Here is a 17,234-nt window from a genome sequence, read left to right as displayed (position 1 = left end):
AATAGTCTGTCACTGTTTCCCCATCTATTTGCCATGAAGTGATGGGATCAGATGCCATGATCTTAGTTTTCTGAATGTTCAGTTTTAAGCCAACTTTTTCACTCTCCTCTTTCACTTTCATTAAAAGGCTCTGTAGTTCCTCTTTACTTTCAGCCATAAGGGTGGTGTCAACTGCATATCTGAGGTTTTTGATTTCTCCCAGCAATCTTGATTCCAGCTTGTGCTTCATCCAGTCCAGCATTTTGCATGATGTACACTGCATATAAATTAAATAAGCAGGGTGACAATATACAGCCTTGACTTACTCCTTTCCCAATTTGCAACCAGTCTGTTGTTCCATGTTTGGTTCTAACTGTTGCTTCCTGACCTGCATACAAATTTCTCAAGAGGCAGGTCAGGTGGTCTGGTATTCCTATCTCTTTCAGAATTTTCCAGTTTGTTGTGATCCACACAGTCAAAGACTTTGGCATAGTCAATAAAGCAGAAATAAATGTTTTTCTGGAACTCTCTTGCTTTTTCGATGATCCAGCGGATGTTGGCAATTTGCTCTCCGGTTCCTCTGCCTTTTCTAAATCCAGCTTGAACATCTGGAAGTTCATGGTTGACACACGGTTGAAGCCTGGCTTGGAGAATTTTGAGCATTACTTTGCTAGAATGTGAGAGGAGTGCAATTGTGCGGTAGTTTGAGCATTCTTTGGCATTGCCTTTCTTTGGGATTGAAATGAAATCAGACCTTTTCCGGTCCTATGGCCACTGATGAGTTTTCCAAATTTGCTGGTATATTGAGTACAACACTCTCACAGCATCATCCTTTAGGATTTGAAATAGCTCAACTGGAATTCCATCACCACCACTAGCTTTGTTCGTAATGATGCTTCCTAAGGCCCACTTGACTTCATCTGGCTTTAGGTGAGTGATCACACCATTGTGGTTATTTGGGTCATGAAGATCTTTTTTTTTGTATAGATCTTCTGTGTATTCTTGCCACCTCTTCTTACTTAATATCTTCTGCTTCTGTTAGGTCCATATTATTTCTGTCCTTTATTGTGACCATCTTTGCATGAAATGTTCCTTTGGTATCTCTACTTTTCTTGAAGAGATATCTAGTCTTTCCCATTCTGTTGCCTTCCTCTATTTCTCTGCATTACTTATCTCCTGATCCCCATCTCTATCATCACCACAAGGAGACTGATTTTGCTTGGCGTAGAGAAAGCCAAACTTTTGGTTCAGTTACTAACAGTTGTGTTAAAATTCAAGTATCCTTGAACAAATTTCTCAGTAAGTGTCAAAGAAAATTAGTAAAGTTCAGGTCTGCATTTGAAAGTTTAAATTAGTTAAAGTAACATGTGAAGTGAAAGTTGCTCAGTTGTGTCTGAGTCTTTGCAACCCCACGGACTGTACAGTGCATGGAATTCTCCAGGCCAGAATACTGGAGTGGGTAGCCTTTCCCTTCTCCAGGGGATCCTCCCAACCCAGGGATCGAACCCAGGTCTCCTGCACTGCAGGCGAATTCTTTACCAGCTGAGCCACAAGGGAAGTCCAAGAATATTGGAGTGGGTAGCCTCCAGCAGATCTTCCCAACCCAGGAATGGAACCAGGGTCTCCTGTGTTGCAGGAGGATTCTTTACCAACTGAGCTATCACAGAAAATAACATCAAACTAGAATAAATATTCCTTTAATTTATGTGCTGTGTTAAGCTGCTTCAGTTGTGTCCAACTCTGTGTGACCCTATGGACTGTAGCCTGCCAGGCTCTTCAGTCCATGGGATTATCCAGGGAAGAATATTGGAGTGGGTTGCTGTGCCCTTCTCCAGGGGATCTTTTCCACCCAGGAATCAAACTCATGTCTTCTATGGCTCCCACATTGTAGATGGATTCTCTACTGCTGAGTCACCAGGAAAGCCTCATCTAATTTATATTTATGGGCAAATATTTCTGTATAGTTTCACATTAGGATACATATATTAACTTATTATAGCTACTTGTCTAACAAGATACACAAAGACACTGAAACTATCCATTGGGACAATAAATTACATGGTCATTGTCCTAGATTTAGAAGGAAGTTTTTTCAAGTACATTTAAATTTTTCAGGGGAAGTTGATCAATTTTTGATTCTGCAAACATGGGAATCAGACCTCTGGCACTCTGCCTATCTTAAAAAGCTGTCCCTGGCTGCTCTTTCCATTCTCATCCTTACTTTTATAGCAGGTTAAAATGAAAAAGGAAGGGCCGTTCAGAAGGAGGAAGAAATCACAAACATTTATTCTGAAGACATGCAGTGCCAGAGAACGGTGTGCCCTAGCCTTCCTGGAATTGGCACTGCCAGTACTTTGAGGGCTGAGAGGGAGGGAAGGAAAGGAGCACAGCACAAATGGGTAACACTAGAAGGAAATAAACAATGAAAAATTAAACATTAAACAAATGAGGTGTACAATAAGACATCACCAGGGGGGAAATCGTTGCTGTCTATACCCTGGAAGCACACTGCTTAACAAAAGAAATTAAATGTTCACACTACTTAGAGAAAACGGAAAATGTAGAGATGTTAGTAACTTCAGAGAAATACTACATCTATCATTCCCTCTTAAATAACAGCTTTCCCTAAATTCTTTTATTATTCTGGTGATGAACAGCAATGAGAGCATATTTGTTACTACAGATCTCCTAATACATAGTTAAGTGGGAGACAGATGATTTCACAATTTGTCGTGATTGACACTGTTGACAACTATGACTCACCTTTTCTTGAAACAGTTTCTATACTGTGAAACTTAAGTCCTTTCTCAAACAGAGAGAAGAAAAGTTCATGTCATGATTTTGTGTGTGTAAGTTTCTCAGTTGTATCTGACTCTTTGTGGCCCCATGAACTATAGCCCACCAGGCTCCTCTGTCCATATGTCCGTAAGATTCTCCAGGCGAGAACACTGGAGTGGGTTGCCATTTCCTCGTCCAGAGGGTCTTCCTGACCCAGGGCCCCTGCACTGCCGTTTCCTCGTCCAGGGGGTCTTCCCGACCCAGGGCCCCTGCACTGCCGTTTCCTCGTCCAGGGGGTCTTCCCGACTCAGGGCCCCTGCATTGCAGGCAGCATTTGTACAGTCTGAGCCACCAGGGAAGCCCTATGCCATGATTTTAATAGTCAACTTGTGAAAGACACAAAAAGTCATGAAACTCTGAAACAGACATTAGTTTCAGTAATAATGTCTGCTTCATAGATAACTGTCATGCTTAAAAATATAAGCATTTAGTCAATGTGTTATGATAACCTCGCTGTCTTGGGAAAACTTTCAAGAATACCTAGAGATTTTTATGACTGTCTTCTATGAAACACAGGGATTTTCTGCACAGATGTGTGTGAAGTCTATCCACAACCCAGTAGCACACCTCCACCCCATTCCCCTAGCTCCGAATAGCTACCACTTCCATTTCATTCTTTCTCCCTGATGCTTTGACAGTATCATTGTCCACTTAGAAGAACAGCAGTTCTCTAATAAGTCACAAAGTCTAAGACTGAAAAGACACACCAAGGGGTACAACAAAAGAGCAAAATTTATGAAACATACTGAAGGAAAAATTAAAAATCCTCTTAAGGAATCCCCACCCACTAAGAACAGATTCTATGAACAACTCCATCATCAATACAAATTCCAACAACAGATTGTATGTGGGAAAGAAGTTTCCTGTTCCTCCAAATTTATCCAAATCATTATTCACAAAGGGTCTTTGAAAACCTTTATATCAATAAAAATACAGTAAGAAATTCAAGTTCCTATCCAACAGATTTCACCTGCTCTTGGCTGCACCGGGCTTCTGCTGCTGGTGTGCCCGGACCTTCTCAGCTTGCAGAGTGGGGGCTGCTCTCCAGTTGTGGGGTGTGGGCGTCTCCCTGCAGCAGCTCCTCTTGTTGCGGAGCACGGGCTCTAGCAGTCGCAGCCTCCAGGCTCTAACTGCCCCTAGACACGCGTGATCTTCCTGAACCAGGGATCAAACCCACATCCTCTGCACTGGCAGGGGGACTCTTAACCACTGGACCACCAACGAAGTGAAAGTTGCTCAGTCATGTCCAATTCTTTGCAACCCCATGGACCATACAGTCCACGGAATTCTCCAGGCCCGAATACTGGAGTGGGTAGCCTTTCCCTTCTCTAGAGATCTTCCCAACCCACAGATCAAACCCAGGTCTCCCACACTGCAGGCGGATTCTTTACCAGCTGAGTGACCAGGGAAGTCCCTAAATTCAAGTTCTTGTTCAAGGAAGTAGTCACCATTATTCAGAAAAAAAAATAAGGGATTTTTATAATCACTTAGTACCATGGTATGCTTATTTTATCTATGCTTGGCTTTAATTAACAAATGACTTGAACAATGAAAATAATGTCAACAGCTCTACAACACAACTTCTCAAGAGGACTGATGACTGGCTGGCACTACTCCAGAATTTAATCCCAGTTATTTATACTTGAAATAATTTATTAAGTAAAGACAAGCAGTAGTATGGCATAAAATATCTATGAACCACTAAATTTATTTCCATTAAAAATCATAATGAAAATGCAAAATTATAGGTGGTATAAAATGATAAAGTATTTTACAATTTTATTTGTCAAATATATCTCAGTAAATTTGGAAAAAATTTTTACATTATTGAGAAACTTAACTTCAATTTTTTTTCTGTATGGACTTTCCTGCTGAGTCCAGAATAGTAATGAGACTAATTATTCCTTAACAAGAACCAAACAATTCCAGACAGGAACAATTATGGAATCCTCACTTCAACAAATATTAACTTAAATGCTCAGTGACATACTAAATACCAGAGAGAAATACAACAGAACCAAACACCTCGGTCTTCGATGTTAAAGCACCACTAAATGGATTGAAGATGCATGCCTGGCACAGAAATTAAATATCAACAAAGTAATTAAAAATGCCAACGCAGAGAGCTTACAAATTTAGGAAAGGAAAAGCGCACCATGATGGTCCGGGTTTAGTGGGAGCTGAGCTGAAACACTGGAGAACTGTTCAAGCAGGAAGGGGAGGGGCACAAGCGAGCAGCATCCACACACGGAGCAAAGACTAAGAGTGTCTCTTCAACTGCGTGTGAAAAGCAAACACATTTTACTTATTTTTGGTTGTACTGGGTCTTTGTTGCTGGTGTGCATGGGAGCACAAATTGAGCAAAAATTCTCTCAAACTGCGGAGAGCAGGGGCTACTCGAATATCTGCCCTTCAATGATATACTGCAGGGCAGATATTAAATATTTGAATGTTTAAAGCAGGCTGTGAGTAGGTAAGTAAATAAATACTCTCTTCCCCACCTCAGAGCAGCCTAAAGTTCTCCATGTTCATTAGTTTCACTCCCATTTCTTAAAGCTGCAAACACCCCATCTGCCAAGTAGTGATATCCACATTGTTGTGTGGGTGATGCGTCCTCCTGCGTCCTGAGAACTTGCAAGAGCCATGTGGGCCTAGGAATGGACAGCTGCTGGAACCCTTAGGCACACAGCGCAGGTGCCCTGGCGAGACTCTAGCTTCCAGAGAATGTGTGTCTTGTTTCCTCCACCGTTAAGGCCAATCCCACTACTCCTCTGCTGACCACCTCAGAGCTGTGCTTAAGTATCTTCTCTGAAAAGCCTTCCCAATTTCCTAACGCTGAGTTGGGTGTTTTATTCATGTTCCCATGGTACCCTGAGATTCCATTCATTTTAGCAGTTATCACACTCTGAGTCTCCTGGAACGTGAGATCTAGCATCTTTTTCAGTAGCTCTGGCATACAGCAGACACTTAACTCGTGACGACGGGAGCAAGAGAACGACGCAGGGAGATTAAGCAAGACCTGATGTAAAGAAAAAGCTTGTGCCAAAGACCACTCTGTTTCATGTGGTGATGTTCTGACAGGGGTGATATTTTATCAGTTGTTTTCTATAAAAGAAGTAAAAATAAAAATGAACCTAACTAGTTACCCTAAACTTAAATGTTTCCATTTTTACATTAGATTATAATTTCTTTAATCTTTAGATTTTTTACTTCTTGTCTTTATTTCCAATGTTGAATTTAATTTTATGATTCAAACAAAAAAAATACAATTCTTCACTTTTGTTCCCAACTTTTTAGAAAAGTGAAGTATAATTGATTTATAATGTTGGATTAGTTTCAGATGTACAGCAAAGTGACTCAGTTAGATATATGTGTGAGTGTGTGTGTGTGTACATATACATATATATATATATATTCTTCTACAGATTATTTTCCACTAAAGGTTATAATAATGCGTGGCACAGGAGCGGCAGCTGCATGGCGCAGCAGCTGAGAGGAGCTACCCCATGTCCAAGGTCAGGAGCGGCGGCCGAGAGGAGCTATCCTACGTCCAAGGTCAGGAGCAGTGGCTGTGCTTTGCTGGAGCAGCCATGAAGAGATATTCCATGTCCAAGGTAAGAAAAACCCAAGTAAGACAGTAGGTGCTGAGAGAGGGCATCAGAGGGCAGACAGACTGACACCACTATCCCAGACAAAGACCCAATCTGATCACGTGGACCACAGCCTTGTCTAACTCAATGAAACTAAGCCATGCCGTGTGGGGAATCAAGCTGGAATCAAGATTTCTGGGAGAAATACCAATAACCTCAGATATGCAGATGACACCACCCTTATGGTACAAAGTGAAGAAGAACTAAAGAACCTCTTGATGAAAGTGAAAGAGGAGAGTGAAAAGGTTGACCTAAAGCTCAACATTCAGAAAATAAAGATCATGTCATCTGGTCCCATCACTTCATGGCAAATAGATGGGGAAAGAGTGGAAACAGTGGCAGACTTTATTTTTTGGGGATCCAAAATCACTGCAGATGGTGACTGCAGCCATGAAATTAAGAGATGCTTGCTCCTTGGAAGGAAAGTTATGACCAACCTAGACAGCATATTAAAAAGCAGAGACATTACTTTGCTGACAAAGGTCTGTCTAGTCAAGGCTATGGTTTTCCCAGTAGTCATATATGGATGTGAGAGTTGGACTATAAAGAAAGCTGAGTGCCAAAGAATTGATGCTTTTGAACTGTGGTGTTGGAAAAGACTCTTAAGAGTTCCTTGGACTGCTAGGAGATCCAACCAGTCCATCCTAAAGGAAATCAGTCCTGAATATTCATGGGAAGGACTGATGCTGAAGCTGAAACACCAATACTTTGGCCACCTCATGCGAAGAGCTGACTCATTTGAAAAGAGCCTGATGCTGGGAAAGATTGGGGGCAGGAGAAGAAGGGGACGGCAGAGGATGAGATGGTTGGATGGCATCACCAACTCAATGGACATAGGTTTGGGTGGACCCGGGAGTTGGTGATGGACAGGGAGGCCTGGCATGCTGTGGTTCATGGGGTCGCAAAGAGTCGGACACGACTGAGGGACTGAACTGAACTGACAGGTTTATTAAAAGACACCAACTAGCGTTTCCTGTGCTACGCAGTAGTCCTATTGTTTATTTTATATATAGCAGTGTCACCTGTCAATCCCAAATTTATCCCTCCCCCTTTCCCCTTTGGTAACCAACTTCTTAATTTTATACGTTTAGTTACTGGACTTAAGTAGCTAGCTTTCATCCCTTTATTACTTCCATGGATAAACTTCCTATTCCTAATTTTCACTTGAATCTAATTTATTTTTCAATTGGAGACTAATTGCCTTACAGAGGTTGTTGTTTCCTGTCAAACCTCCACCATCTTGCTATCACTCGTCTTCATCAGTTGTTCAGTCTCCGAAACACTGAAAACGCTTACTCTTTTAATTTTCTGTTAACTTATGTGTAAATTTTAACTTTTGCCTTAATCTTGTATCTAGTTTTTTAAATCCCTCCCCCAATACTTCTTTTATATATACATTTTTATGGTAGGATTTGTTATCATAATGGCCTACAGAAACAACTTGGACCCTAGCCCTTCTTGTCTTCTAAGGAACCTTGTATCAATGATCATTCCCCGCCTTTTTCCCTCTCATTTAAACCTGCTTGTTTCTTCCATCGTAAAAATAAAGGAGAAGAACAGTATCTCAAAAGACTCCCCTTTACTGCTACTGTTCTCAAGAGCTATCTGAACCTGTGATTCTCATCTCCTCAGTGTCCACCCACTTCTCACCACATTTTAAAAGCCTGTATTTACTTGGCTGCTGTCGGCTCTTTGTTGCACCATGTGGGATCTCTTCTTGTGGTTGTGTGGATTCTCTGGTTGTGGAGCGTGGGCTCAGCAGTTGCAGCAAGCTGGCTCTGGAGCACACAGGTTCAGTAACTGCAGTGCACAGGCTTAGCTGCCCCACTGCATGTGAGATCTTAGTTCCCGCACCAGGGATTGGACTCACATACCCTGCACTGCATGGCAGATTCTCAACCAGTGAGCCACCAGAGAAATCCCTCCTCATGACATTTTAATTTCTGCATTCAGTCACTCCACTAAAAGTGCTCTGAAAAGGCATCAATAACCTCAGCATTGCTAAATCCCAAGACATGTGTGATCCTCTTCCAAACTGACCTGACAGCTACAAGTGTCCCAGCTGAGCACTCTACTCTCTTGGCTTCCAAGACCCCCATCCTCCGATTCTCCACTTCCTCCTTTTCTTTCACAGCCCTCCTTGCTAACCTTCACTGACTCCTCTCCCTCCACGTGTGCACTCAAACCACTTGGAGGTCTAGGGCGCTCTGGAGCTAGAATTCTCTCTACATTGCTGGTAGGCTTTTTTCTTACTGGAGCAACAATGCTTACTAACATTTCACGCCAATCAGCTCTTTCCTGAGAAACTATTTTTCAAATTTTACTTATACAAATCCAGTTTCCAAAATATACAACTAAGTCAGAATGCTAAGAATCAGAAGAGGAATATGGATAATTACACACAGGAAGGAGATTCATTCCCTCTCATTCCAAGCAGAGACTGGTCCTGCCTTGATGACCTAACATTCTTGAATGTCTTTGCTGGTTCACATGGAAGGAGGCATGGGAGAGCATCTGTAGACAGGTCTATGGACAGTCACTCTTTAATTTATTTCTTTCCAGGCTGCTTTGTCCCACCTTCAGGCAAGGCCAAGGGATCACTTTGAGGTTTCAAATGGATGCTATTAGTTGCCAAAAATACCTACTGCCAAACGAAAACCAGAAACAGAAACCTAATTTAATTTGGTCATCACCTCTACACAGTCACGTGCTTTAAGTGACACTTACTGGAGCCCAAACTTTGGGAGGTAGACAGACAATCTAAGATGAACCACCCAGAAGTTACATTACATATGAATGAGAGGACTTCTCTGTGTTTTCCACAGGATGTGAGTAATAGAACATATGAGTCAAGTTTTTGCTGACAGTCATTTTACGATAGAGAAGGGAAAACCTTACAATAAAGTTAAAGCTATTAATCGGAAAAGGCAATGGCAACCCACTCCAGTACTCTTGCCTGGAATATTCCATGGACGGAGGAGCCTGGTAGGCTGCAGTCCACGGGGTCACTAAGAGTCTGGCACGACTGAGCGACTTCACTTTCACTTTGCACTTTCATGCATTGGAGAAGGAAATGGCAACCCACTCCAGTGTTCTTGCCTGGAGAATCCCAGGGACAGAGGAGCCTAGTGGGCTGCCATCTATGGGGTCGCACACAGTCAGACACGACTGAAGCGACTTTAGCAGCAGCAGCAGCAGCAGCAGCAGCAAAGCTATTAATACAATGGCAAAGGGACAATGAAAGGGACAAGATCCTTGGGAACACTGCTGAGTGCTGAATTCCTGGACCGTGAAAGCTGCCCTACCTTGGAGCTTCTGGTTCTGACACAGGATTAATGTCTTCCTTATTTTAATCAACTTAAGCGGGAATTTGTCACTTGGAGCACTCACATCTCTCATGTGAGTCAAGCAGCAATGAGGGGCTCTCTTAATCCACCAGGATCCACGTTTGGCAACTCAAGCCCATCAAGGAGATCAAACCTAAGACGAAAGCTTCCTGGAAAAGTCCTTTGACACAGAGAGGCGGCTGTGATGCCAATCTTTTGCCTTCCTCCCTGACCTGAGAGGAGTGGTAACTACCCAAGAGAGGAGAGCTTTACCTAAAGATTAACATCTAGGGCAAGAGGTCTCTCTAAGAATCCACGGTAGAATCCAAGAGGCCAGAGAAATCATCTATAAACGCTAAATGAAATCTGGCTTTTTCTTTATCTGTGAATGCAGACATTTAATCAGTGTCTCTATCTTCTTCCTAAATAACACAAGGCTCTTAAAAGGCTTCTGTAACAAAGTACTGTAAACTTAACGCTTGTTTAAACAACAGGAATTTATTATTCTCTCACCATTCTGAAGGCCAGAAGTGTTAACTTAAGGTTGCCGGCAGGGCCATCTCTCTAATGCAGGTCCTAGTGAAGAGTCCTTCCTTGCCTGTTCCAGCTTCTGGTAGCTCCACGTGACCTTGGTTTGCGGCTGCATAGCGCCTACCTTTGCTTTCTCATGGCCTTCTCCTCTGTGTCTGTCCCTTCACTCCTGTCTCTTACAAACACACTTCTCATTGGATTTAGGACCTATCTACGCTGTCAAGGATGATCTCATCTAAGGATCTTTATTAATGACAACTGCAAAGGCTTTTCCCCAAATAATGTTTCTACATTCACACGTTCCAGGCATCAGACATGAATGTATCTTCTGGGGGACTACCTTTCACCCCCCTTTAGAAAGCAACTCCAACCACCACCTTTCATCTTATGCATAAGTGTCCAGTATACAGTTCTATCTTGCTTTAATTATCCCCTCTCCAATAGTCAGTGCTTCATACAATGTTTGTTAAACTTTACCTACAGATGCCTGTCCATTCTTACATTAGTCAAGGTTCTCCAGAGAAACAGACCAGTAAGATATTTGCATATATAAAGAGATTTATTTCGTAAGGAACTGGCTCATGCAATTATGGAGGCTAACGAGTCCCATAAAGGAGGCTAACAAGGACTATAAGGAAACTGAGCGTCGAAGAATTGATGCTTTTGAGTTGCGGTGTTGAAAGAAGGCTCTTGAGTGTCCCTTGGACAGCAAGGAGATCAAACCATCCTAAAGGAAATCCGTCCTGAATATTCATTGGAAGGACTAATGCTGAAGCTGAAGCTCCAATACTTCAGCCACCTGATGCGAAGAAGTGACTCCTTAGAAAAGACCCTGATGCTGGGAAAGATTGAAGGCAAGAGGAGGAGGGGACGACAGAGGATGAGATGGTTGGATGGCATCACCGACTCAATGGACATGACTTTGAGCGAGCTCCAGGAGTTGGTGATGAACAGGGAAGCCTGGCGTACTGCAGTCCAGGGGATCGCAAAGAATCAGACACGACTGAGCAAGTGAACTGAACAAGTCCCAGGATCTGCAGGGTAAGTCAGTAAGTTGGGAGAGTTGATGGTGGAGAGTTCCAGTCCAAGGCTGCCAAGATGCGCTGATGTTTCAGGTCCACTCCAAGGGCAGGAAAAAGCCAACGACCAGTTTGAAGGCAGTCAGGCAAGAAGAAACTTACTTATTTGAAGGATAACCACCCCCTTTGTTTCATCCAAGCCTTCAACTGACTGGAGGATGCCCAACCACAACAGGGAGAGCAATCTACCAATTTATATGTTCTTCTCACCTAAAAACACGCTAACAGAAACCCTCAGAATGATGTTGACTCAATACCTTGGAACCTTTGGCCCTGTGAAGGTGACACATAAAATTAACCCCCACAGTACTATTCACATCTCACTTCTGTGCTTCCTCCTTCTTACTTATTCCGCATATTTTAGAAGTTCTTTCAATGAAGATCTGTTAAGGGTAAACCTGCTTTTCATGGTAAATGTGTTTTTACATATCTGAAAACTTCTTTTACTTTCTCTCATCCTTGAATGATAAATTAAGGTAAAAAGTCTAGATTTTATTGTTCTGTTAGCACACTAAAGGTAATATTCCACTGCCTTCTGCTTCTTATACTGAGAGGAGCTGGAGAGAACATTTTAACTGTGTAGGTTCTCAAATGTTACCTACCTACTTTTTACTTTCAAATCTAGTATTTTTAAGAAGCAAAATAGATGTGTTTCTTATTTTTCTATTAACCGTCAATTTTTACTTTTGGTTTTATTCTGAAGAAACAAACTTTTACAATAAATTATAATCTTTTCATATAGAATTTTAAAGGAAAAGAAAACAATAAAATATCTTCTGTATACCTAGAGTGCTGGATATATCCATTAGCATGGCAGAAAAGATCATACATAGCTGAACAGTCAGCAAGTTTGTCAACAGCCATCCATTATCATTACTTAGTTACTGTAGATCTCAAATGGATTTTGATTATTTTTCACATCCTTAGAAATTATATATATATCTGTTGGATGTTCTCCATGACATAATAAAAAGCATCTTAAAGTAATTTTAAATGATGGCTAATACAAATCAGCCTGGAAAGTCATGTTCAGAAACAATTTTTATTACAATTGATGTAACAAATACTTCATGCAAGAGAGATGCTATAAATCAAAATAACTAAAAAATCACTGCAAGGTAAAATAATGGCATCACAGTACAACATACAGAAATGCTAATTATTTTATCCACATCACTCCCCATTCCACAAAAGCATTAGAGCACTGAGTACAACTCTTTCTGAGGCTTTCTTTTCTGCTGGTTCCTATCCATCACATTTTCCTCCCTGCTCTCTGCCCACTCTCTCGTATTTTTCCACTGCTAGTCTCTCAGCGGGTGTGTTCACTAACTCTGCCTCTAGGCCCTCTTTTCTCAGCGGGTCCATTCACATGGCTTCAACTATCACCTATATGTAGATAACGGTTAATTCTAAATCTCTCTTGAGCTTTTAGTCTTTAATTTTCAACTGCTTGCTAGATATTTCTTCATGAATACGGAGTATCTCAAACTCTTCCCACATCAAATGTGATCATTCTACACAGAATTCCTTACTGACAGTATCATCAGTAAGACTGTTAAACATGTAAAGTGGAAACTTTCTTTGCATTCCTGAAAACAGGTAAGTGGCTATAAAGAGACCCGCTCAGTCAATAGTGTTCAATTTTCCTGGCTGCCATCAAGAACTAGCTAGACAACCTCACTGTAACTAAATCCTGCTGATGTACCAAGAGATGTTAGAACACCACTGAAGGCCCACAGGAGTATATGAAGGCACGACTCCCCACTCCAGCTTTACTGAGGTATAATTAATAAAATAATTAATACAACTATTAATAAAAACTATATATATTTAGGGCTTCCCTGGTGGCTCAGATAGTAAAGAATCTGCCTGCAATACAGAAGACCTGGGTTTGATCCCTGGTTGGGAAGAGCCCCTGGAGGAGGGCATGGCACCTACTCTAGTATTCTTGTCTGGAGAATTCCCATGGACAGAGGAGACTGGTGGGCTACAGTCCATGGGGTCACAAAGAGTTGGACACAACTGAGTGACAAAGCAAGTATATATTTAAGATGGTGATTTGATTTACCTATACTCTGTGAAATGATTACAGTCTAGTCAATTAACATATCCATTACCTCATATAGTTAGCTACTTTTATTTTTTGGTGTGTGGTGAGAACACAGATGACCTAGTATTTTACCAAATTTCAAGTATACAATGCAGTATTATTAACTATAGTCACCATGCTACACATGAGATTTCCCCAAAACATTCATTTTATAACTCAAAGTAAACAGCACTGAAAGACATGATCACTTCTTGGGCAGAAAAGTAATACTAATACTTTTAGTACTAGCGGCTCTGACAAAATGACAGTGTTAAAAAAGACTGGGCTATCTGAAACACATTTTCAAATGTTATAATCATGCATTCAACAACACATTAAAAGAGTAATACACTGTGATCAAGTAAGATTTCTTCCAGGGATGCAAGGATGCTTCAACATCCATAAATCAATGTGATATACCACATTAACAAGAAGAATAAAAATCATATGATCATCACCATAGATGCAGAGAAGCATGTGATAACATTCAGCATCATTTATGATAAAAAAGCTCTCAACAAAGCAAAATGGGTAGAGAGGGAATGCACCTCAACATAATGACAAGCCCACAGTTAACATCATACTCAACAGTGAAAACCTAAAAGCTCTTCCTCTAAGATTAGGAAAAAGACAAGGATACCCATTTTGCTACATTTATGCAACACGGTACTGGAAATTCTAGCCATAACAATCAGGCAAGAAAAATAAATAAAAGGCATCCAAATCTGAAAGGAAGTAAAACTGTTTCTATTTGTAGATGTATGTTTCAAGTCGTTCACTTGTGTCCAGCTCTTTGCAACCCCATGGGCTGTAGCCCATCAAGCTCTTCTGTCCATGGAATTTTCCAGGCAAGAATACTGAATGGGTTGCCATTTCCTCCTCCAGGGGATCTTCCTGACCCAAGGATTGAACCTGGGTCTCCTGCATTGCAGGCAAACTGTCTGCCATCAGAGCCACCAGGGAAGCCCAAGAAGATACTATCTGTAGATAACACGATGTTGTATTTATAGAAAACCCCAAAGATTCCATGAAAAACTGTCTGAACTAATAAATTCAATAAAATTGAAGGACATAAGATCAATACATGTAAATCAGTTGTGTTTGTGTTCTATATAGATAACAAACTACCAGAAAGAGAATTAAGAAAACAGTCCCATTTATAGCTGCATCAAAAAGAATTAAATACCTAGGAATAAACCCAACCATGGATGTTAAAAACCCAAACAATGAAAACTATAAGACATTAATGAAAGAAACTGAAAAAGACACAAATAAATGAAAAGATATTCTATGCTCATAGTTTAGAAGATTTAATATTGTTAAACTGTCCATTTTACCCAAAGCAATCTACAGATTCAATGTGATTTCTATAAAAAGTTCAATGACATTTCCCACAGAAACACAACAAATAATCCTGTAATTTGTATGGGATCACAAAATATCCCAAATAGACAAAGCAATCTTGAAGAAGAACAAAGCTAGACACACCATACTTCCTAATTTCAAACTATATTATAAAGCTACAGTAATCAAAACAGTATAAACTGGCATGAAAACAGATACACAGACAAATGGAACAGAACAGAATCCCCAGAAATAATCACACGCACATAGTCAATTCATTTACCGCAAAGCAAACAAGAATATACAATAGGAAAAGGAAAGCTTTGGAAAAACTGGACAGCTACATGCAAAAGATTGAAACTGGACCACTATCTTACAACATACACAAAAACTGAATGTAAGACCTGAAACCATAAAACTCCTAGAAGAATACACAGGAAGTAAGCTCCCTGACAACAGTCTTGGCAATGAGTTTTTGGATTTGACACCAAAAGCAAAGGCAACAAAACCAAAAATACACAATTGGGAATACATCAAACTAAAAAGCATCTGCTCAGCAAATGATCCCATCAACAAAATTAAAAGGCAACCTAAGGAAAGAGAGAAAATATCTGCAGTTCATACATCTGATATGGGGTGAATATGCAAAATATATTAAGAACTCATACAATTCAATGATCTAGGGTCCTTGTTTCAGGCAAATTTCTATTTACATAGTTTCCCACTCTTCCTTACATTTCAAGGAGCTAGCTAAGTGTATGATGAGACTGTTGTTATCCCTTGAATTAATGATGAGTTAAAAGAAATGATTCATTCTCATGAAAAAAAAAAAGATGGGCAAGGAACAGTCTCACACTAACAAGAGAAATATTTGTCCAGAGGCTGACTGACCACTGATCAAAGGGCTTTAAGCAAAACTTCTGAGAAAGGACCTAGGAGAACATGAAAAAAAAAATCATGAAATCAATCATGACAAAAAAATATAAGTAACGACAAAAGAATGACTTGTCATGACTTTGGTTCACAAACACCTCAGGTTATGAAAACTCCACACTCCTGCTCTCATTTGTTTTCTCGCGTGAATAGCGTCTCACCATACGGTGCTTTTCTTCCTAACTGTCCTCCATAGGGACTGATTTCATGATTTTTTTTTTCATCTTCTTCTACCTCCTTCCTCAGCAGTTAGTGTGAGTGGGCTTCCCTGGTGGCTCAGACAGTAAAGAATATGCCTGCAAGGCGGGAAACCTGGGTTCGATCCTTGAGAGGGGTAGATCCCCTGGAGGAGGGCATGGCAACTCACTCCAGTATTCTTGCCTGGAGAATCCCCGTGGACAGAGGAGTTTGGCAGGCTACAGTCCACGGGGTCGCAGAGAGTCCAACAAGACTAAGCACACAGCACAATGACAAAAATATTAAAGTTTATCCTAATACAAAATAATCGATGACATTTGTTTAAGTGGGTCTCAAGATTGGCTGATAATAATAAAAAAGAAACTACTATTCAGAGGGAAAAAAGGAAAAGCAGTTATATCAATCAAGATAGAGTGCATCCTTGAAGAAAATCCAAGTGAAAAGAAGAACTCAGAACATGTCTGAGAGATGAAAATGAGACTTTGATGTGGGCAATACACCAAGGTCAACTGGCTAAATGGAGTAAATATGAAAGTTCGTTATAGATCACACAAGTGTCAGACAAGATAAAAGTACTGACAGGGGTTCAAATCATCTACAGAAATCTCCTTCAGCTAAAAGCAGGATATCTAATAGTTTCTGATCTGCTTTACTGTTCATCTCCCACAGAATAAATGCTAGGGATAACCAGAGGAAGATGCTTCCCTTGTAGCTCAGGTGGTAAAGAATCTGCCTGCAGCACAGGAGACCTGGGTTCAATCCCTGGGTCAGGAAGATCCTCTGGAGAAGGAAATGGTAACCCACTCCAGTATCCTTGCCTGAAGAATCTCATGGTTACAGAACCCTGGTGGGCTGCAGTCCACAGGGTTGCAAAGAGTTGGGCACAACTGAGCGACTAACACTAACCAGAGGAAACTGCCACCCAGAACCTAACATATCCCCAGATTGTGACGTGACCAATAACTTGGAAGAAAGCAATCTATCATTTTATAGTATGCAAAGCCCAGGACAAAAAAGCTGGGTAATTACAAATCATCTTGAAGAGAAAGAAAATGAAGAAACCGGCAAGAATGCACAGAAAAATTCAACTTTAAGGAAGACTAGTACAAAGTAAAGGCAAATGCAGGATGACAATACAGACTTATAAAAATTACCCCCCAAACTAAAAAGCCCAGAGAGAGTTGAAGGTCCTTTCCAAAAGCTTTAAGTTTTTTCAGAGAAAGAAGAAACAGGTCACTGCTCAGGGCCAACACAACAATGGATGAAA

General features: G+C 40.8%; 1 protein-coding gene across 2 annotated transcripts in view; it reads right to left on the bottom strand.

Annotated features, from left to right (window-relative positions):
* The window catches only part of RNF130 (ring finger protein 130), a 177,605-nt gene that overhangs the window by 136,617 nt on the left and 23,754 nt on the right, over positions 1 to 17,234 (bottom strand). The gene's annotated exons all lie outside the window — the stretch shown is intronic.

Source organism: Capricornis sumatraensis, chromosome 9 (assembly GCF_032405125.1).
Source record: "Capricornis sumatraensis isolate serow.1 chromosome 9, serow.2, whole genome shotgun sequence".
In the NCBI taxonomy this organism is placed as follows: Eukaryota; Metazoa; Chordata; class Mammalia; order Artiodactyla; family Bovidae; genus Capricornis; species Capricornis sumatraensis.
The sequence above is the reverse complement of the archived record's forward strand: the minus strand, read 5'-3'. Positions and strand labels throughout refer to the sequence as shown.